Here is a 24,012-nt window from a genome sequence, read left to right as displayed (position 1 = left end):
GTTAATTCTTACTGAAGATAATTATAATATCCAGCCAGTGCACTTATCCCAGAATCGCATACTTCCTTCCCAGGTACCAAAAGCACCACTGTCTCCTGCTCATTGGCCAGACAACTTCCATAATACAGCTATACATTTTCAATATAAAATTCTTCAGCCACTGAAAATGTTGGGATTGAATACAATAAATTGAATGTAATGTCAAATTATATAGCAGAAGGAACACTGCAGTTATTGTATTATTCATTTTTGCATTTAATTAAAAAACAAAACTATTTTTTAACTTTTGTGAAGCTGCCTCAAAACTTTCAGACTGCTGTACTGGACTGCTTGTCTTCCCAAAGAATGCAGGTCAAGCTTGCTGCAGAGTAAGTGGGTACTATGGTGTTTAGGGTCATATAAAAAACTGAATTGATTGATAGATTGGTCTTTACATACTTTTCATGGCATTCGTCTCAGAAAACATTGCCAGTATACTGCTTTATAATATGGGGGTAGAATGTACACATTGTGCAAATGACTCGAAATTGAAAATATAAATCAATAAATCAATCAGTCAATGACACCCCACATGAGTTCAAAGATCTGTGCTAGTGGATTATCATTATATCCAGGCCTATAGTACATTAACTATAATTTCTTTTTATATTTTACAGACACATTTTGTAATTTGAAAGACAAAGAGGCAATTTAAGTGTATGTTAAAAAGAAAAGGGAAAAGTTAAAATGTTCACCCTAAGGATAAATCTTTCTACTTGGTTGACCAATATGATTGCTGTTGTTAATGTCTATTGTTTTAGAGATGACTTATCAGTGTGTGTATTAGGGCAGTTGTTTTAGAGAGATGTGGTGAGGATAAAATAAGAACTTTCCCTCAAACTCTATCTATAGCCAAATCAAAGGTTTTTCTGAGGCTTGAAAAGATCCCTTAACACTTTCCTTTTACGTGCTTTGACACTGATGGTGAAATTTCACTTATATGCCCAGGGCCAGCAAAAGGTCTTTGCACCTCCAAGTCCCACTTTAGCCTTCAAGGGAAGAATTTCACCCGGAGTGGTTTCAAGCAGCATGGGAGAAGAAATATTGGCATGACCCCTGAAGTTCTGAGGGCCTAAACTCTTTCTGAAGTCACTTGTATTTGAGGCCTCAGCAACACCTCAGAATCATTGTGAGAGAGGCTGTTTTGTGGCATGACTAGAGGAAGGATGTACTAGAAGATCTTCAGCCTCATTAATAGTAATAAAAAATAGTATTTAGACACTTAAACAAACATCTGTGTGTTTTGCTAAACCTTTGAACCTTTGGAAGATTGCCAGTTGCTAGTATGTAGAGGGTAATGCTTGCAGGTCTTATTCAGCTAGAACTCCCTTTGAAGGATTTGTCCCTATGCTGCGGCTGTTCATTGAGTAATGACAGTGTTGCTCCCTGTTCTGCAGACATATGACTTACAGTCCTTGCTCCAAATTGCTCACGATATAGTACAGACCAGACAAACAAGTTCTGCAACTGTATATTATTTCAGGTGGCTGTTCGAGTTTGAAGCAGTTTAGGAGTATTGCAGAGGTTATTGTTGAAAGGCTTTGTAAAATAAGTGTGTTCTGCAGTGTGTGCTTTATTCAGCAGTATTTGGATGTGGAGAATTGCTCAGTTTAGTTAAACTATTACTTATTTCTATAGCAATCAGAGTCCTGCATAAGGATTGGTTATGTAAGTTAAAACTAGGTTGGCCAACTTTCAACCATGCACAGAGGTGTGGGTTTGTTTTTGTTTTTTGAAGACAATAGGAAAGGTCTGTACCATAGATCTGTCTTAGAGGGTGGCAGGCTGAAATACAAATGATCTACAAGCAGACTGAAGCTAAGAAAGGACCTGGCACTGTTGCAATTAAGAAAAACTACTTTACACAGAATGATTAATGTATATGGATCAGAGTACAAAAGGCAGCAATAAAAGCTGCAACATCCAAAACTACATGTAGTAATGAAAATGATTTAGGGGGAAAAAAATACAGGGTACTAATACTGCCCACGTAGGGCAATGAACTTACCACATCATATTCTTTTGGTCCTGAAATGTCTCTGTGATGACAAATTTCTAAATGTCTACATTACCCTTCCATGTTCCTCTCTATCTGATTTACTCCATCCAGAGCCTAGCCCTGTTTATATAATGTCCGCAGGTCTAATCCTCTAGTCTGGCTGAGCTGAACTTGTTACAGAACCCAAGGGAAAGAGAAAGAGAGGTGGCTTTCTTCCATCTTTGGGCTCCCTCCATCTCTAGGAATGCCAAAGCCTGGATGATTCTAGGTGTATGTGTGAGCTGCCTCTGAGCTGCTCTAGCTTATGTATGCTGGTAATGGCTGCCAAAGGCTTTTATACCAGATGGGTACCGCTGAAGTGCAGCATTGCTACAGCTCTGGTCCCTTCCTTGGGACCCCGTGTATCCTATTAGGCTGGGGGTGAGGTGTATCGTGTTAATTTAGATGGTATATATAGGCCAGAGGTGTTAACCTAACCCAGTCACTGTCTAACATTAAACCATTTTAAACAAGATTTGGGCTACACAGGCTTCAGTCTGCTTAGTATCATGGTGCACACACCATTAAAAATCCTTTAACACTTTTTATTAAAGATACAGAAAAGAAGGAAAAACAGTTAAAGCACTTGAAATGTTAAGTATTTGAATAAGGCTTTCATTTTAATGATATCCCTTGTACCCTTTCCCTTTAGCTGGAGAGCATTTCTAGAAGGAAAAATCCCCTTGTCTGACAGTCTCTTTAAACCATATCAAAGATGGTAATAACTCTTTTTTGGGGGGAAAGAGAAGTTGTTAATTGAGATGAGCTACAGCTATTGTTGTTGTTGCTGTTGTTAAAGTCCAATCCCATTTTCTAGAAGACAAAATAAAACACACACACGCACACACACACACGAAGATAAAAGAACAGCAAAGATAGAAAAATGCAGCTTCTGTCTCTGGTGTTGAGTTTCACTTACAACCTTGCTGTTGGAGAAACACAGGCACTGCACACGATTGTGTCAGCCACTCTGAGACCTGGCAAACTTGTAACAGCATCAGCCTGTTTAGGGCATTGCTTTTTAGTTGCCTCTTTCTGGTCACAGGCTTACAGCAGTTTTGCCAAATATACAGTCTTGGCCAGGTAAACCACACTCTTATTACACAGAAGGCAAAAGGAGAGAGATAGGAAAGATAAGAAATAAGGTGTGGAAGAAAAAGGACATGTGGGGCAGGAGAGGAACACCCCAAGTGATATTTGGGGTTTAGCTGAAGCTGATGGATGTAGCAGTGTCATCTGGGTCCCTTTCTTTGGCCCAGTCTGGACAGAAGAACTCTCCGGATTAAGAGAAAGAAGGTCCAGGGTACCTGCAGATGGGGGGGCGGGGGAAGGAGGGGAGCCCTGATTGTGAAGCTCACTGCAGCAGCCAATTTTTCTTCCCCAAGTCTCTTTCTTAAAGACCCCAAAAAGGAGTGAAGGGTGGAATAACCCATCCCCTCATTATTTTGTCCACCAATTGGGCTTAATATCTGACATACCAATTTTGGTTTATTAATTTTCAGAACTCAAATCCTCTTGTTTACCAGGAATGATCTTAACACAGTCCTTGAGTTATATCAATAGGCCTTTTTGTTTGGACTAATTCAGTCTTTCTGTCTCCCTTCCATATCTTTTCCCATCAACACTTATTATTATAGGTTATTGTGACGAACATTCACTTACATTTTACAGTTGAGCCCACAATTAGGGTAAATTTTGTAGGCCCAACTATCACAGCAGGTTGGGGAACCTTGCAGGTGTCAGAGAGCTGGCTGTTCCAACTCAAGGATTCTGCTATTCCCAGCTGTCTAGTTAGGGCAGGTTCACAGCCGCTTTACACTTAGGGTTGCCAGGTGTCTGGTTATTGCCTGGAATGCCTGGTCGAAAAGGGACTCAGCAGCTCCAGTTGGCATTGCCGACAACCGTTAAAAGGCCGATAAAAGTCCAGTCGGCAGTGCTGCGGGTCTAAGGCCGGCTAATCCTATGTGTTCTGACACCGCACTGTGCCCCAGAAGCAGCCAGTAGGTCCAGCTCCAAGGCAGGGGCCACGGGGCTCTGTGCACTGCTCCCCGCCCCGAGCACCAGTTCCACACTCCCATTGGCCAGGAACCACAGCCAATAGGAGCTGGGGGGCAGTGCCTGCGGGCAAGAGCAGTGAGTGGAGCCTCCTGCCCTCCCCACCCCGCCTAGGAGCTGGACCTTCTGGGGCCCAGCGCGGAGCCAGGACAGGCAAGGAGCCTGCCTTGGCACCGCTGTGCCATTGACCAGGAGCCACCTGAGATAAGCCCACTCCCCAGCCCTGAGCCCCAAGCCCCTGCCCCAGCCTGAGCCCCCCAAACCCAGAACCCCAAGAGCCTGCACCCCCAGGCAGAGCCCGCATGCCCCTGCACCAGCCCAGAGCCCCCTCCCACACCCTGAATCCCTCATCCCCGGCCCCGCCCCAGAGCCCGCACCCCCACCCCAGAGCTCGTACCCTCTCCTACACCCCAACCCCCTGCCTCAATCTGCAGCCCCCCTCCCACATTCCAAATCCCTCAGCCCCACCCCCCCATCCTGGAGCCCCCTCCTGCACCCCCAAACCCCTCGTCCCCAGCCCCACCCCAGAACCCACACCCCCAGCCAGAGCCCTCTCGCACCCCAACTCCCTGCCCCACCCTGGAGCCCCCTCCTGCACCTTGAACCCCTCATTTCTGGCCCCACCCCAGAGCCCACACCCCCAGTTAGAGCCCTCACCCCCTCTCGCACCCCAATCCCCTGCCCCAGCCCAGTGAGGGTGGGGGAGACCAAACTACCGAGGAAGGGGGAATGTAGTGAGTGGGGGGGGGGGCCCTCAGGGAAGGGGCAGGGCTAGGGTGTTTGGTTTTGTTCAGTTAGAAAGTTGCCAACTCTATTTACATTACTAGAGCAGCACAAGAGGGCTGGATCAGCTTGAAAATGTGTTGCAATATTTTTTGAACATATGTAGCACCACATCAGGTATCCAGCATGGCTTCAATAGGGCGCCCTCGGGGTTAAGGTAAAAGCATAATTTAAATCATAGATGTATATTCTCTCAATGTGTTTTCAATTTAAATCATGTAAAATAGGGCTGAACAGGGCACACATCCAGGAACAAGCATACATAGCCATAAAAGGCATCATTACTAACCCATGAAACAGAGATGGGAAGATGCAGCCAACATAAATGATTGGAGGTGTGGAATCAAGTTTCTAATAAAAATGACTTTTATGTAAGTAGAAAGTCAGCCTTTATATAAGCCATCATTAAAGAGCCTGTATTATGTCATTATCTAACCAAAAATCCTTGCTGACAGGTTCCCCCTTCCTATTGTTTAGTAAAATAATAACTGTTTTGATGACTGACTAAGGTTTTTATTTCAGGTGATGTGGAAAAAATACTGTTTTGGATTAAACACAATGTGAATGCTGTTAGCATATAAAAGACACTATTACATAAGAATAGGAGCCTTGGATATCACAAACAAAAATATAACCTACCCAGATATAACCAGTTAAAGCTGTTTTTAATGTGATATTAAGCAAAATCAGCTGGTGTTAATTAGAGAAGCCGCAAAAAAATTTGCTAGAGATCTGAATTACGGTGATTAAATCCCATTAGACTGATTTAGAAAAAATCCACCAACTGGAGGCCATTCAGTATATTAAGCAGACAATAAAAAGAGCAAGCACAAAAGTTTCTGATGTTCATGTGTTTTCCTATGTTATGTGAAAATAGCAAATACTTTAAAACAAAATGTGCTTTTCATTATACTTTTATGAAATGGCACTATTTCCATTCAAACAAAGGTCTTCTCTGTGCAACATTAGAAATTTAATGTTTTATATAAAACATATGTGCATCTAAATGTGATTTCCCATTTGGAATTTCAGATTTGAATTTGAAAAGTTTTGATATTCATTTACTTGAAAATTGAACTGTTTCACTTGAAAATAATCCTATTCTTGCATGAAAAAACCCAAAAGATTAGACAGGCTTTAGAACCTTAAACAAATGTGTCACCTGAAAGGTGTGCAGAAGAGGAAGAGCTTTGTCACAAACAGGGTTTTCCAAGTTCTCACAACTCTGGTATCACTAGTCACTATAACAAAACTTTTATAACTTGATAAACATAGTGTAGACCAAAGCTCAATTTTTACAGGACCTGGATTCAAATTTGAGTTCCAAGGAGAAAATTCAGCCATAGCTGCTCATATAGTAAATGGAGCAAACTAAGAATGTTTAGTACAAAAGCACTGTGGTTGGACTTGTTGATAATTGCAATCCTTCCTGACAGAATCGGGATTGAGTATCATATGGATGGCCAACTCCTCAATCTTTGACATCTCCAAACAAAATCTAAGATCACGAGAATTGGCATCACTGACCTTCAGTATGCAGATGACTGTGTCATTCTTGCACACACAGAGGCCGACCTGCAAAGCACCCTAAATCTTTTTGCAGGTGCCTATCACAGACTGGCTCAACATCAGGAAATCCAAGGTATTCTACCAGCCCTCACCTGCACACACTACTCTTCGTACTCCACAAATCATCATCAGCGGAGAACCCTTGGAAAATGTAGACCATTTTCCATACCTTGGCATCCAGCTCTCCCAAACAGCCAGCATTGGCACAGAAATTGAATACAGGATCCACTGTGCCAGCACATCTTTTGGAAGACCACTCAAATGAGTCTTCAATTATAGGGATTTGCAAACAGGTACCAAGATCTTGGTTTACAAGGCAGTTGTCATCCCTATCCTTCTTCTATTGAGACCTGAGTAACCTACAGATGACATCTCAAGCATCTGAAGTGGTTCCAGCAGCACTGCCTCAGGAGGATTCTCAGGATCAGTGGCGAAGACCGACACACGAACACCAGCGTTCTCTCTGCAGCCAACATCAGCAGTATAGAAGTGCAGGTCATGAAACACCAACTCCGCTGGGCTGGCCACTGTGTACATATACCTGACACTTGCCTTCCAAAGCCAGTATTCTTCTCTCATTAAGGGAAGAAAAAGGGCTCGCGGAGGGCAGTGGAAGCGTTTCAAAGACTTACTGAAAAGGGAGGCATCAACCCAACAAACTGGGAGGACTCAGCGCAGAATAGAACACAGTGGTGCCACACCATACACCAAGCCACAGCTCACTTTGGGGAGAACAAACGTGCTCATGAGACAGAGAAGCGACAAAGGAGGAAAGAAAAGGCACAACACTCCAGCCAACAACTATGTATCCTCCAAGATTACACCAGTCACTTCTCTGGGAAAATCTGCAGGGCAAGAATTGGGCTCCTCAGCCACTTAAAAACTCATCAATGTACCCCCTTGGCAGACATCATCCTCGCATCGAGGGTTAGCCAAAGAAGAAGAATTGCACTTGTTAGGGGGCTTATTCCTTCACTCATTTACTTCCCTGGTCCTTCTCACATGAACAGAGAGCAACAATACCCGAAGTCCAAAGGTGCAAACAATTCGATGTTTATTGGGGTGAACTTCCAGCAAGCATGATTCCAGTTTCCTTCCTTAGTGTCCCCCTTCCCAGCTCTGACACCACAGAGGCTTACCTGTGTCCCTGTTTCCATTTACCCCTTTAGCGAAACATGATTCCAATTTCCCCACCCCCATTCCCTGTTCCCATTTCCCCCCACACCCACCCACTTCCTGATTGACTGCAGACTATATAGTAAAATTTGAGTTCTGCTTAGCTATACCTTAACCAATCATTTTACTGAAATTTAACTAACCAATCCTAACATATTGTAACATGATTGTGTAACCAATTATATCCCACCACCTTAATTAGTTTACACCCAGCAAAATTATACAGCAGACAGGAACAATCACAGAACCAGATAGAGATTATACAGACAAACAATAGCAAAGTGGGAACTATAATGACAAAACAATACAGAAGTGAGGATTTCACATCCCAGCTATTGATAAGTGAGTTCTTGCCAGACAGGATGCTATCAAACTAAGTTTCCTTTTACATCTTCTAGGCACTTCCCTTTCTCTGGAGGCAATAGTCATTATCAGGACAGGATTGTATTCCTAACAGCCCAATAGCACCTTATTTCAATGTGACTAGTTTGGAATGTGAGGATGTGACCATTTCCTTCCCAGCTTATGGCTGCCTCTGTTGCTTAGCCAAAGGCCTTAGCCTAAGAACAGGGCCTCAGACTGTCACAGTAAGAGAAGGCTCGTACACCGGCAGACAGTGATTTTGATTCTTTTATACCTCTATAACTAGCCAAGTGATAAGAATACACCTAAATTCTTAGCGTATAGGCCTTTACAGACAGGCCTGAATATCTATATCCTAACAGCACTCATAACCCTGAGTTCCTTGAAACGGCATCCTGTATTTCAGTCTTCAGCTATTTTGGTCCCAGTTCATTAAATAATCTGAACTCTACTCAGGGAAAATCATGAAAAGCAGATTTCATTTTAGTACAGGATGTACATTGTTTATTCCTGAAATATTTTTTTCTTCAAATACAAGTACCTGAAATGCTTTTCTCTCTAGAGTATAAGTGGCTACTTCATCATTTAACCGAGGTGTGTCCAAAAAGGAGACAGGAAGGGTGGAAGGGCCACGCTCCAGATCGTAGCATGCTGTATAGTACTTACGCTGATTTTAAAAGGGAAAGCAAAGTGGAGGTGTTTCACACAACAGTAGGTTAAGATTGAGACACTTTTCTTACACTTTACCTTGCCAGACAATCAATACTGGCAAAAGGCCAATCCTGAAACATTTCTGTGAGCAATCGTTCATGTAAGTAGTCTCTTTGTACTTGGTGCATGAGGGAGGGTTTGCAGTATTTGGCCCTAATGCACTGCTTGAAGCATGATTCATGTGTGCTTTGCTGTCAAAGACTTGAAAGTCTCCTTCAGGAAATCTGGTCACCAGTACCAGATGTGACATTGTTCTGGCAGTTTCTGGGGAGTAGAATAAATAGGTTAATGCACCACCACTCCATCTCTGGAGATCAGAGTTCAAATCTGAATTCTGGAAACGAGCACAGACGAATGTTTAGATCTCTCAACCGATATCCTCTGGATCATTTCTTGCTACTTAAAAAACAAACACAACTTGGCTTGCCTGCCAGCCTTTTTCAAGGGAAGGCTGGATGGAATAGAGGAGGTGGCTCACGTGAGTGCTGTATTTTCATTCAGATTATGTTCATGATTAATCCACTTTCACTTCAAGGAAAGTTAGAAAAGAGAAATGAAATTTGGACTGCTGATCAAAGGGTGAACTAACTTCAATCCAGACAGAGGGTATGGCTGTATCCTTGAAGAGTTTTAATATTTCTCTCCAACAAGCCCCGTTATTAAACAGGAGCCCTCCAGCTGGAAGATGGAACTGGGATTCCTAGTGAGCACCTGTATGGAGTGGAGCAGAGCTTTGAGAGAGCATCAGAAACAAAGTTATTGGCTTGGCATGCTGGGTGACCAGAGCAGTTTGAAAGTTTGATTGTCTGTTGCAAACTGGTTTCTCAGAAGGGCATTTTGCAGTTCTTTTATTCATGCTATGGCTCAGCAGCACCTGTCTGAAGACCTAAGGAAAACCATCTGGTTCCAAAATGTGTGAACAGCATATGTTCGGAAATCAGGTACAAGAGCAGACCTACAAAATGCCAACAAAACTAGAGCTAAGTATGATGAGTTTATTTCCTTCCTCTGTATCCAATTGGTGGTTTATAAAAGGAAATAATAGAAATGTAGGGCTGGAAGGGACTTTAGAAGATCACCAAATCCAGTTCCCTGTGCTGAGGCAGGACCAAGTACCCTTGGCAGGTGTTTGTCCAACCTGTTTTTAAAAACTTCCAGCAATGGGGATTCCACAATTTCCCTTGGAAGCCTATTCCAGAGTTTAACTATCCTTATAGTTAGCAAGTTTTTCCTAATATCTAACCTAAATCTCCCTTACTGCAGATTAAGCCCATTACTGCTTTTCCTATCTTCACTGGACATGGAGAATAATACTTCAAGTCAGAGATGCCTAAGGAGTTACTTTAATTATTTTAAACCATATAAACAAAAGCCAAATAGTGCTTTATCACATTCATTACCAGCAGTTCCTCTCATATACTAACATAAGAAATGTTTTTACTGAGCTTTAGATTACAAGGATAATATTGTTCTGTCTCTTTTAATTAAAACAGCATGCTGTTTAATCTGCTTATGGCATTAGTGACTTTTAGCATTTAATCAGTAGGCTTTTTGTAAACCGCTTTTACCAGGCAGTTTGGGGAATGTTCACCACTGCAAGTAACAGGGCTTTGCATTTTCATATTAACTTGTTTAGAGCAGTGACTTTTTCTTTTTTTTTTTTTTTGGAAAGTTCAGTACTCTTAATGAACAACTCCACAATCAGTCAAGTAATGCAAGCTTGAACGTACAACATGTACTCAGGAAAGTACAAAGAATAAGTTACTTGAAGAGAGTGTCTCTCACTGAGGTCCTCTTGAAAAAGAAAGCATTTAAACAAACAGCAATTTACGTAGCCAGTAATTTTCTCTGCTTGTGCTACTGTTGGTCATATTTGTGCTTGGATAAGAACTTTATTTTCCTGTAGTCCATGTTAGTTCTTTGTCTGCCCCAGACCTGCCTCAGCCATAATGCTCTGATGCAAAAATAATAGGGTGAAGTTCTTTGGCCTGTGTCATACAGGAGGTCACACAAGATGATTGGAATGACTCCTTCTTGCCTTAAAATCTATGATCCTATGAACAATTCTGTGTTTATGACACCACCCTGGCTTTAGGTGAAAATGACTTTTTTAATGTCAGAAATGAGACATTAGGGGGCAGTCCTCCATCAGTGCATGTGTAGAACTCTTCCTATTGAAATCAATCAGGAGTTCAGAGTAAAATTCAGTGGCAGGAGATAGCCATATGCTTTTGCTGCATGACCAAGGAATAGAAGCTGGGAAATGTAGGAGGAAACCCATTTAAACTCAACAATCTGCAACAGATAATGATGAACGCTGATTTGAAAAAGCTATTCCCTATGAAATAGCCTAGAACTCCAAGGCAGCTCGTATTTTCAAGCTTCTTTTGTAATTTCTGTTTTTTAGGCAGTATTGGCCAAATTTATCCCTGGTATAACTCCACTAAATCTATTATCCCCAGAATGAATCTGGCACCTGATTTCTGTTCTGTGTAAAATAGAGATAATGTTCCTGCATTGTTGAGCTCCACCTTAATGTACTTTTTACATCATGTCATCTGGATAATTAAGTCCAGTTTTGCCTTCAACATAAACATGTATTTCTGCCTTATTCAGTGTTATGACATCTAGATTATTACATAAACACACAAAAAGAGAAACACAGTTCACTTTCCTCAGTTAAATTTGCTCTCTCTCATTAGCTTTATTGAAATGGAGTTAAACACAAGAATACCCTGTTGACTTGTAGTCCAGCCCCTCCCCCCCACACACACGTTCCATACTTTATCTAGATTGTCCTTCATGCTAAATGTAAAAATATTTTGTTTTATTTCAATCTGTATCTAATGAAAAGGTTTTATAAGTACATTTATAACTAATTTTATAAGTAAATTAGACTGGGCTGGTAGTTTCATATGTAACTTTTTATTCCTCACTGGAACACAAACTGCCCATCAAGCCTTGTATCAGTTAGTCATTCGCTGTGAGAGCACTGAAAGCAAAGGCTTACCACCCGAGGAAGGGTAACAGGGAAAATTTAGTTAAATACAATGCTTTTTCTGTAAGACAGTCAGCTTCAGTGTACGAATGATGAATGTAAACTGTGCATTCTGAAACTCGTTGATTGTTCCTTTCAGTGGTACAGTACTTATGACAGAAAAGGATACAGCATTACACTGTTTTCCACTGATTTTCATTATTTCTCCCAATTCTTTTTAATTGAATAAAAATGCTGGGGTTTGTATGTAAATTTGTAGGGCCAAATTCATCAGTGGTATAGGTGGATGCTGCTGCATTGAAGTCAATGTTTTATATCTGCTTACACCAACAATAACTGTTGCCTCTGGCATATTTTTGCATAGAAAATATCATTCTCATTCTCTTTAATAGTAAAGTGACTTCTCTTTCTTCTCATAGATAATCAACTGATCAGGCATACATGAACAACATTACCAAGAAGACTCCCTCACATAAATGAATCCTATAGGTAGGATGCTAGATTTTATTAAATTTTATGGATACATTATGTATTAATAGTGCTAAATCAGTTATATCACAGTAAAATACCTTGATATTGGGGCTCTATGGATTCTAATACTGGATTTACTTAGTATTTCAAGAGCTGTTTTTAATTTTCATTCTCTGTAACTTTATGGCCATGTTTCTCTCCCTCTTAGAAGAAATTGCCAAGAAAGTTGAGATCCCAAAGTGACAAACATGCAAACCTGGCAGGGGAGTGAAACAGAGTCTTCAATAGCCATGAAACTGACAGAATGAAAGATTGTTGTTTATTAGCTTAATTTTTTATTCAGAGAGGAAGAATGGTCATGTGATACAGGCATTAGACTGGGACTCAGTGTGTTTGGGGTGAACCACTAATCTCTCTGTTCCTCAGTTCCCCATCTGTAAAATGGGAATAATGATACTTATCTATTTAGGTGCAGGATAAAAAAATATTTAAGTGCCTAAGTTCCATTGTCAAAAGTGACTCAGGCACTTGGAGACTTAGGACCAGATTAAAGGTATTTAGGTGCCTAACTCCCATTGGACCTTTAAGTGCTTAAGGCTTGAGTGCACAAAAGGAATTAGGCACCTAAAAGAGGGACTTGGGTGCCTAAGTCTCAGTTTTGGCACCACTGCAATGCACAAAAGTCTCACCTAAGTTCTTAAGTTTTTGCTGTAAAAGTTCCCTTTAGGCCCATGTTTCTGTTTCAGATCATGTTCACTACTGCCTCCTGCTAGGCATCCAGACACCTATGTTCTGCCTCAGCCCCAGAGCAACTCACAGACCAGGGGAAGACCAGTGTTTGGCTGCCTAAGTTGCATGAAGGAATCTGATCTCATAGGCATCCTCTGAGCACGCCCAATGGATCCAGCCCTTCAGGCACATTCAAACAGAACAGGAGGGAAGTGGGGGAGGAGTTCCCTCATAGCTTTTAGCCCAGTGGCTAGGGTACTCATCTGGGATTCAAGTCCTCTCTCTGCCTGAGGGGAAAAAGGGATTTGAAAAAAGATCTACCGTTTCTCAGGTGAATGCCCTAACCAGTGGGCTTTGGGATATTCTGATGTGGGGGCTCCCTCAGTCTCTCCTGTGGAAGCCATTGCACTCTGGATACATACTCAGAGTCACTGGGGGATGCTGGGAGAGAGAGCGAATGAGAATGACTATGCAGGAGAGTTACTCTATAGCCTGTGGTTAGAGCACTCACCCAGGATGTGGGAGACCCGGGATCTAGCCCACTGTACCAATGACTCTTCAGGTATTTACCCAGAGTACAATAGCTTCAATAGACTAAGGGAAGCCCCACATCAGAATACCCCATAACTAAGGATAAGATGTTGTCACCAAGGCCATGGAAGTCACAGATTCTGTGATTTTCAGAGACATCCATGACATTTTGTGCTTTAGCCCCATGCCAGGGGTGGCAGGAGCCCTGGAGTACTCAGCCCCATGCCAGCGGCAATGGGGGCCCTGGGCCTGTTAATCACCCTCCCCAGTAGTCAGCCTCTCAGCCCCCCATTATTTTTAGTAAAAGTCACAAACTAGTCATGGGCTTCCATGAATTTTTGTTTGTTGTCTGTGACCTGTCTGTGACTTTTACTAAAAATAACTGTGACAAAATCTTAACCTGACACATAACCCAATGGCTAGGGCACTCACCTGAGAGGTGGCAAGTCCCTATTCAAATCACTTACCCATCTCAGGTGGAGGGGAAACTTGAACTGAGTTAAAAGCTATGAGGGAGCTCCTCCTCCCCTCCTGCCACTGGGGCTTCTTGTTAAAACAGCATAGGTACCTAACTGCAGGGGAGGTTCACAGCTGAAAATTGCTAACAGAGTTATGCACCTCTCTGCAGCCTGGACTTAGGTGCCTATTTCTGTGAGAGAGACAGGGCTTCAGGGCTTTCTCTCAGTTCCCTGCAGGTCAGCTTAGCTGCAACTTTGGTGATTTTCAATGAGGGAAAGTCGGTGTTCTCTAATCCAGGGGTTCTCAAACTGTGGGTCAGGACCCCAAAGTGGATCACAAGGCTGATGTTAGACTTGCTGGGGCCGAGGCCAAAGCCCGAGCCCCAACGCCCAGGGCTGAAGCCGAAGCCCGAGCCCTACCACCCGGGGCTGAAGCCAAAGCCCGAACCCCACTGGCCAGGGCTAAGGTTACAAGTCCCCTGCCCAGGGAAGAAGTCCTTGGGCTTCAGCTTTGCCTGCCCCCCCCCCATCACCCGTTCCCCTCCCCACCTGGAGCAGCAGGGATAGGGTGGGCTTGGGCTTCGGTCCCCCCTCCTGGGGTCGTATAGTAATTTTTGTTGTCAGAAGGGGGGGGTCACGTGCAATGAAGTTTGAGAACCGATTCAGTCTAATCCAATGGCGGTTCAGTTTCTCAAAGGTATTATTCGACTCTAACCTCCTGTTCCTATGTATGACTTAAATGCAGTGCTGGCATCTCTTATGGACCCTCCATATGAACCTTTAGCTAATTGCTCTCTGGCTGACCTTTTTCAAAATATTGCTTTTCTCATTTCAATAACTTCCCTCGGAAGAGTGAGAGAAATTCAGGCCCTTATGTCAGGCCCTCCGTATGCCCAGTTCTTCAAAGTTAAGATGGCCGTACAGCCACCTCGTAAGTTTTTGACAAAAGCTGCATCATCCTTTCATCTGAACCAAATGATACACTTACCTTCCCAAAGCTGCACTTCAGTAGTGAGGAGCAGCATCTTCACATGTTAGATGAGAGAAGAGCATTAGTTTTCTTAGGCTTAGACGACACTAAGCCCTTTTGAGCATCTCCTTTGCCTTTTTGTTCCATATGCTGATAGAAAGAAAGGCTATGCAGTTTCAGCACCGGCTATTTCCAGGTGGATTGCAGCTTGCATCACAACAGACTATTGGGTAGCATAACTTCCTTCTCCAGAAGTGCTCTTAGCTCAGTCTACAAGAACACAGTCTAACACAGACATATGTAGGGCTGCTACGTGATCTTCCATACATACCTTTTCAGCATTATGTTATCAGATTGCTTCCAGATATGATGCAAGTTTCAGAGAAACAGTTTTGCAATCACTATTCAGGTAGATCCAAGCCCCACTTCCTATCTGAGCTGCTTGGAAGTCACCTGAGTGGAATACATGTGAGAACTGCTCAAAGAAGAAAGGACAGTTACGTACCTGTAGCTGTTCAAGATGTGGTTCACACACATTCCACAACCCTCCCTCCAACCCCTCAGCATTGAAGTCTCTGGCCTTATATTCTGGTGCAAACAAACTGAGGAGGATTGGAGCGACGCCGACACTAAATAGCCGTGGAAGGGGCCAGAAGGAGGTATACGGCATGTGTGCTTCCCTGACAGGTATTGCTACAGAAAATTCTCCAGGTATGCTGGGTGCGCACACACCTGGGTGGACTACACGTATGAACCACATTTCAAAGAACAAGTTACTGTACATAACCATTCTTTGAAATCTGCTCTCTTGATACAATTATGGCTAGGTATGTATTTAGTTTTTAGTGAAAAGAGATTTTAAAATGTGTTCTCAATGGAGGTATTATAGAACAGGTTGTCCACAAACAGTAAGCACTGGGCAACAGTGATTAAGCACAGGCCCCATAACAAATGGAGTATGCTTCAGTGTTGCTTGGAAGTTGGTGGCTTTGTCGTCAGCACTCCCTCAAGTAGTAATACAGATGTCAGGATAAAGCTGCTTTTCATGGTGTTTAGCCATGAGTTTATGAGCCCCAGGCAAACAAGGTTCTCATGGTTCTCTAAGAGACAATATTTTTGGAAACATTAAATCTGATCCACAAAACAGGGCATCTAATCATCTCACATGCATATACAGTTTTCAAACTTTTAAAATTTCAATAAAAAAATGATGAATTGATGTGAGAGCATGATAAAGTTGTGCTATAAAGGACAGCATAGTTCCTTACCATTCTTCATGTAGTGACTTACATTGATTTTAGTATGTTTTTCCATGTATATAAGTATCTGTGGTCCATTTGAGACCATTCAGTCTGTTGCCTTTACAGATCCTTCCCATAAAGTTCTATGTTCCATAGTTTTGATTCACCCTTTCACCAATTTATCCCATCAATACTAGCAAGTTTCATTCTTCCTATAGTCCTTGGGGGTGTATATAGAGTTGAATGGTTTAAATCAAAACAATTTAAGTCACCAATTTTGTCATGATTTAAATCAGCAAGAAGAAACCTTGATTTAATTTATCAATTTTAATTGGGCTTGCATTTGTATTTCAGTTATTTTCCTAATCCATCTTGTTTCGTGTCCTGTGTCCAACAGTGGCTATTACTAGATGGATCAGAAGAAAATGGCTTTTCTCTTACAAGACTATTGTTAAACAAAAAAAAAAAACACGCCATGCTGTCTAGCTTGAAGCAAGACAGTCTATATCCTGTATATAACAACTGCAGATATTCTTGTTAATCATATGTAGGTCTAATCCTTTTTTTTAAATCTTACTAAGTTGTTTCTCACGGCGATATCTTTTTGGAGTGAATTCCACAGATTAATTATAAACTAGGTAAAAAACTCATCACATATCCTTTTATTAATTTTAAATTTGTTGTAAACAGGAGCTCCCACTTGACCCTGTTCCTTATTGTGTACATACTTCTAAAGTACCTTCTTATTTCTGATTATTTAGATTCACAAGCAATGAGGAGTTTGACAGGCTAGCTAAATTTTATCCCAGTTAGAAATGTACAGTGAGAAAGTCCCAGCCCTCATTTCTAGATGTGAGAAAATTACTCCTGCTCATATATATGTGCTTGAAGTAAATTTCTTTTCTGTAAAAATGGCATTTTGGTGTTTCATGCTTATTACTTCTCAATAAGTTCTGTATCAAACATGCTCTGTTTACAAGTAAACTGATGACTTTCCAGCTGAAATTCTAGGATCTGAGTAGAAAACTGGTTCTTTCCAATGGGTACATCATCACCAGTAATAAAGGTTCTGCAGGCTAAATTATAACTCCATTTATACCTATGCAACCAGGTTGTCTTCAGTAAGTTTGCCCAGGCATACCTGATTAACTCTTAACAAACAAACCTGTTGATTATGTACAAGAAGAAAGAATCTATCTTACTCGCTCTCTTAGCAGCCTGTCCAATCTGCAGAGTTTACAAGATTGAAGAGTAGTAAGAATGTTTATTTTCACTAAATTCAGCAGATTACATTGAACGCGGAGCATATCCACTGGGTAAGACGGGTCCATTTTTTTTTTTTTTTTATGGAGACACTTTACACCATAGAACACTTTATTGATAACCCTTTACCATACGCACTCTGGCAATATGTTGCCCTCTAGCTCACTCTAGTGGATCATTCCAGTTGACTAATGCTTCCCGGCCAACAATTCCTGATAATGAAGCAGTGATACAGCCCAGGTCTCACTCCAGTGAAGCTTATTGTTTCTGTTTTTGTTGCAGACACAGCAGCAAAATGAGGATATAAAACATGGATAGATTTTAAACAGCAGGCTGCAATTTTATTAAACTTTAACAAGGGAGGGGCACTACCCACCCATATTTCCTATGCCAGGTGTTTAACTGGTTCCAGTTAGAGGGTTACAGGGCTCCTTACCATATAACCCGTAGCTACTGCAAGGGTTACAGGGCCCATTACCATATATCCCATAACTCAGGGTAGGCTCTCCTCAGCCTACACACAAGACTCAGCTCTTTCAAGACCTAGCACCCTCCCCACCTCGAGGGAGACAGAGGGTGCAGCAGGGTGGGGACCTCTTCCCATGATGGCCACAACATCTCACCCTATCCCAAGACACCCAGGTCTTTTACTTCTGGGAAATGTTCATTTTATTTTCTTAACTGTGCTGGAAACCAGCTGCAAGGAGCGCTAGTGACTAGCTTGGTTGCTCTCTCCCGCTCCAGCCATGCGGCTTGATATCACAACTCCTGCCCCATTCCATTCCCTCACATCCCATAGCCATATATCAACATCTTCATCTGACAGAGGTATGCCATCATCCCTGAAAACTTCCAAACAATTGTCACGGATGTCCCTGTGCTGTATCACTGAACTCCTGCTGGCCAGTGGGGTGAGTGCCAAGAATCTGTTGTCCTGAAATTGAGAGAGAGCATTGACAACATTATTCGCCCCAAGACATGCACTGTGTGAAAAATGATGTTAAATCTTAGGCAGTGTAAAATGAAAGCCCCCCCAACAGCCTCATTACCAGTGCAGTCTTAGCCATGTGTCAGTTTACAGTATGAACCACAGCTTGTGTTATTGCACCAGAAACGGACATTTTTATTCTTGAAGTTTTCTCCCCAAATAGTGACTCTCACTAGCATAGGAAAAAATTTGAGGAAGGCGATGTCCCTTGTAATATCGTGAGCCACCCAGATTTCTGGCCACCTCTGCCCATACCACTCTCCTTGAAAGTAAGCCCCAAAACCTATGCTTCCCAAGGCATCGGATTGTATCTGCAGCTCCATCTTGAGCAATAGCTCCAAATACCATATTGAAACCCCATTAAACTTTTCCAGGAACCTTTCCCACACTTACGTCTTCTTTCATTTCCCTTGTCATTCTGATAAAATGGTAGGGTTTTCACACTCCAGAGGAGGCAGATGCCAGATGGGCACAAAATGCCTGACTGCGGGCCACCACCTGTCATGCAAAGTTTTGATGCCCCATGACCACCTGTAGTTCCCACAGAGTCATTTTCTTTGCCCCTTTGAAAGCCTGTATCAGCACCCTGACTGATTCCAACTTCTCTGTAGATATCATGGAGACACTCTGAACTGAGTCCAGGTCAATGCCCAGGTATGTTAAACTTTGGGCAGGGCCTTCTGGGATTTTTTTTTCAGTTCTTCTTCTTCCATCGCAAGGAGGACCTTGAGGTGCTCAGCTAGGTTCTGAAATGCCCGAAGCATGTATTTGCAGTTGCCTGTCACTAATCTTCCTGCAAATAAGAAGTTGTCAAGGTAGTGCACGGGGTGATGCAGGCCAGTCTCATACATCACCCACTCCAACATGAAGCCGAATCTTTTGAAAGTGGCACATGACAAGGATATCAGGCTTGGCTTTATCAAAACAGTAATGATCTTCAAACTGAAACTCAAGCAAGTTAAAGTCCCTGGGATGTAGTGGTAGCAACTGAAATGCAGACTTGATGTCATATTTTGCCAACATTGCCTCAGGGCCACATTCCCTAACCATGGCTAGCAGAGTATCAAATGACACGTATCTCACTGAACAGCTGCAGGTCAGCGTAATCATTTACCGATGAGCCCTAAGGATGGGACAGGTGATGGATAAGCCTGCATTCACTCTTTGCATTCTGATTTCAAGTTCTCTGACCAAGAGTGGCACCTCATACCCTCACATGGGCTTTGAAAACCACCTGAAAATCTGTTCCTAAATAAACTGCAACTTTCCCCCCCCCGTAAACCACCGTTGACTGGAGAAGGAGCCTTTTCCATGATTACTGCCTCCGCCTGTAGCATCTCCTGAAACACTGGAACCTTGTGGACCCCCTTTCCTACTGCCCTGTTGGAGCCCCCCTTTCCCCCACAACAGAAGAGTGTACTCTGCTGACCCCCACCCCTCATACAGTGGTGTTTATACCTGCACTGGGATCGAAAACCTCTCCTCATTAAATGCAAAAGCACACATTGGCCTGGATAGCTGCATTTTGATAACAAGGCTTTGGCATTGTCCACCTGCTGTCTGTAAATGCCAGCTGGATGGAGTGATAAGGAGTCATATGCTCCAGCCAAAGTTCCCAGTCTGTTTTACCCCAGGTTCCTCTGCTGCCCTTTGTCTAAATTCTTGGTCATATCTTAACCATGCAATCCAACCATGTAGCACAAGCCCTCGCTATTAAGTTCTATACTGGAATGAGGAAATACGCTCTCGGGATACTCACACAAATTATACTCACATAAATGCGAAAGGCTGCAGACAAGTTCTCAAGAGTTGGAGGCATCTTAGGTCTGTGGGGTTTGTCCTCATTTTTGAGTATTTTGCCCCCTTGTTTTGTCTGCTTGTCCCCGAACAGCAAGGTAAATATAGCCACAAATTCCCTTTTCCAAATCTTTTTCTTAGCCCCTGTCAACAGATTATTCTTGAGTAAGTGATTGGATCCTGCATAAGCTCTATGGGCATTAGCTGCCTTGTCTCCTGCCCGTGTTTCATTAGGAATGACACCACCTGGAGCCAGGGTGAGGTCCCTCTCTAAATGTGCCATATTCCTGTGTGGGATTTGAGTCCCACCCCTAAACTTTGACAGTGTTACTTCCTCATCTGAGAGGAGCCCACTCTTGTCAGGCAGGCTATCCAACTTATGGGCCTCCAATGCCAATGATTTTGCCAGTTCTCCCCATATCCTTTAGGTGGTGCATTCTGATGGAGGAGGGACCTGGGCCACCACCCTTGCCCAATTCTGAGTGCCAATCCCCTCCTTCATTATCTGCAACCTGTTGGTGAACTCTCACCTTCCTCCCCCTGCTGCATCCTGAGGATGCCTGTTGGACTCTTGGCAGGTTATGGAAGTGAGGCACAGGCCCAGGGTGGCTCATCCACTCCTTGGCATCCTTGTCCACCTCAGTGAGACTTGGACCCTCACTAGCTTCGAACTCAGACCCTGAATCCATCCTGTGGACCTCCTGTATGAGGGGTTCATGATCTCATACTAGGCATTCTTCCAGTTCACCAGTATCCTGAAAAAAGAACGGTCCCTGCCAAGGTCCCATGTCCTGCCCAGCTGCTCCCCTCAGTGTGTGATTCTCCTTTGATGCCTGTGGCAGGCCATTGGTCCTCACCAAAACTCCACTCCTGCAAAGATGGAGCACATCCTTCCCCACAGGACTGCGATCCCAGGTCCACAATTCCCTGGCAAAGCTGCCCGAGTGAACCCTTGCCCACCTCTGAGGCCACCACTCTCAGTGCTTCCATTAGGACAGGGCTGGGTCCCTGCAGGAGGGTACCCCTACTACCTATGCCTACTGCTTTGCCCCAAGGAGAGGGCAGGGGGAAGGGACTAGGCATTTTGCCTGGTTCCTGCAGAGCAACTCCTGGAGCGGGCACCTGCAGGCTGTACCGTTGGCCAAAGGCTCATGAGCCCTTCCCCTCCCTCCACCAGAAATGGGGGTGGTGTAGCATGACACAAGGAGCACTGCACTCCCCCGGCAGCTACAGTACGCCCATGGCCTCTCCTCCCATGTGCAGTGGCGGGGGGGCAAGGCAACAGACTCAGCTCCCACAGGGCCACCTGGTAGCAGCACCACATGACCCCCATCCCCTTCCCCAGAGAATAGTGGAAGAGGTGGGAGGGCTAAGGCAACTGCCCCACCCTGGCAGGGCTGCCCAGGAACATAGGGCCCTTCCCAGCCATTGTAGATGCACCAGGTCAAATTATGAGAGCTGGGGAATGCTGGCCAATCAGCACCCCTTCCCTCCAGCCGGCCAATGGGAGCCAGAGATTTCCGCAGGGAGAAGCTACTTAGAGTCCCTTTGCAAGTGCATCCTTCCCTGCTGGGATTGTCCCCTTTCACCACTGACCCCCATCAACTTCCCCCACCTGTTGAAGCAGGTGGGTGGCACCCAAGAAATTCTGTGTCTGCACAGTAACCTGACTGAGAAATGAAGCAAGCTACATTGCAAATACTGGGAAATAATATCCTGGGTTGTGCAAGGGAACTAACAATGTCCATAATAATGGAAATTTGTTAGGGAAAGGTAGAATACACCTGGTCTGCCTACAATCAGTGGGCGGAAAGCTTCCTCAGATTCTAAGTTGCATTATTCCCTCTGGCATTAATATGTCCTTTCTCTGCCTCATTTCTATTTAAAACAACATGTTAAGAAAAAATATTTTGCAAACAGAATGTATTGGCTGTGAACCCAGATGTTTTGGCCACAAGGTCTTATTTAACAAAGGAACGTAATAAAATAGAGAGATTGATGAGACCGCAAACAGAGGAAGTAGAATACATTCATTAGGTGGCTAGGAAATTAAAATGTCAGAGTACATGCAAAGCAGGTACATCATAAAGGGATCCAAAAGGTAAACAATTAGCAGATGAAAGAATGACATACACTGGGGGGACACGGATAGCTCAGTGGTTTGAGCATTGGCCTGCTAAATCCAGGGTTGTGAGTTCAATCCTTGAGGGGGCCATTTAGGGGTCTGGGGCAAAAATTGGGGATTGGTCTTGCTTTGTGCAGGGGGTTAGACTAGATGACCTTCTGAGGTTCCTTCCAACCCTGATATTCTATGAAATAAAAAGGAGATAATACTGTAAGTGCATCCCAGAAGAAAAGGAATTGAAGAATCAGATTAGCATAGTGGAAAGCTAATGCAACACCAGTGGCTAAAAATCTTCCACAATTCCTTAATTCATAGTTTTACCCTGTCTATTCTCATGAAAATTGTGCAATGTGAAATTCTGAGGCTGGCCCCATTACTAATTAAAAAGCATGAATCAGGAAGGCTGGCTTAAATTTAGCTAAAGTAAACATTCTTCAGACTCTAAAATCTATTTGTATGATTCATCAGGCACCAAAACAACAACAACAAAAAAAAAACAACTGTCATAGATAAAGAAATTACCTTTTGCAAGACGGAAAAGGCAAACATTTAAAAAATACAGCTTCTATAGTAAACTGTAACGGCAAAATATATGCGCTCACAAGATGCATACGTTCACATGCAAATGAAGAAATTGCATGCATAAATGAGTATTTCTGCATGGCATACCCTTTTTGCATGTGCAAATGTGTATTCTGAATATACATGTACCTGTTTATGTTTATGTGTACACACTTCGTAGGCACACGTTAGACACCCAATATTGAAATTTGATCTCATGTCAGTGGTTCCCAAAAACACCCGTATGGGGGTGCAGAGGAACATTCAGGGGGGCACAGTGGGGCCTGGGCCGGCCCCCACAGGGGCCAAGGAAGGAATGCCACCCTGGCCCCACCCCCAGGCGTGTTGGAACAGTTATGATAGTGGGGGTGCTGAGTGCCACTGAACCAAACTGTAAACCCTGTATATAAGGGAAGCCACTTGAAGTCAGGGGGTGCTGCAGCACTCCCCATAGCACTAATTCCAGCACCCATACCAGCCATAGCTCTGGCCCCAGCCGAGGCTCCACCCCCGGGTCCCGGCTCCGCCCCCGGGTCCCGGCTCCGCCCCCGGGTCCCGGCTCCGCCCCCGGGTCCCGGCTCCGCCCCCATCCCCAGTTCTGCCTCCAGCTCCACTTTCAACCCAAGCTCGTCTGCTGAGCCAACTGTGCAGGAATAGGGGGTGGCATGGCCAGATTCCAGTACTGGTAAGGGTGGGGCATGACAGGAAAAGTTTGGGACCAATTGTCATATGTAGTAATTATGTAAAAGCTGTTAACTTTTCTCTTGATTATTTCCTCCAGAAACCTGCCCTATAAAAAGAGTATATTGTGGTGTTTGTAGCTATATAATTAAAAAGAAATGTCCGTTTGGACAGAGACATCCCTAAGGGGAGGATCTATTTATGGAGATTCTCTATGTCCTAGTAAGGATGGGAGGATGGAAAATGATCAAATACAGGTAGGATCTGATGAGAAACACTCAAATGAAAAAGAGTCCTATTCAATTGCATCACGTAATGGCAGACAGCTAAAAAGTGACAAGTTTTTAAAGTGCTTATATACCAATGCTAGAAATCTAAATAATAAGATTGGTGAACTAGAGTGCCTCGTATTAAATGGGGATATTGATATAATAGGCTTCACAGAAACTTGGTAGAATAAGAATA

At 43.4% G+C, this 24,012-nt stretch overlaps 1 protein-coding gene across 12 annotated transcripts in view; it reads left to right on the top strand.

The window, feature by feature from the left end:
• PRLR (prolactin receptor) overlaps positions 1-24,012 on the top strand; it is a 318,467-nt gene that overhangs the window by 253,967 nt on the left and 40,488 nt on the right. For 9 of the 12 annotated variants that reach the window (XM_084628839.1, XM_084628836.1, XM_084628834.1 and 6 more), the window contains one exon: positions 12,152-12,221. The gene's annotated coding sequence lies outside the window, so the exon portion shown is untranslated. Of the gene's footprint in view, positions 1-9,294; positions 9,719-12,151; positions 12,222-24,012 lie in introns of those variants that run through there. The other 3 variants (XM_084628833.1, XM_084628828.1, XM_084628831.1) reach the window with 3 other exon arrangements.

This window comes from Lepidochelys olivacea (genome assembly GCF_965140295.1).
Source record: "Lepidochelys olivacea isolate rLepOli2 genome assembly, chromosome: 5".
In the NCBI taxonomy this organism is placed as follows: Eukaryota; Metazoa; Chordata; order Testudines; family Cheloniidae; genus Lepidochelys; species Lepidochelys olivacea.
The sequence above is the reverse complement of the archived record's forward strand: the minus strand, read 5'-3'. Positions and strand labels throughout refer to the sequence as shown.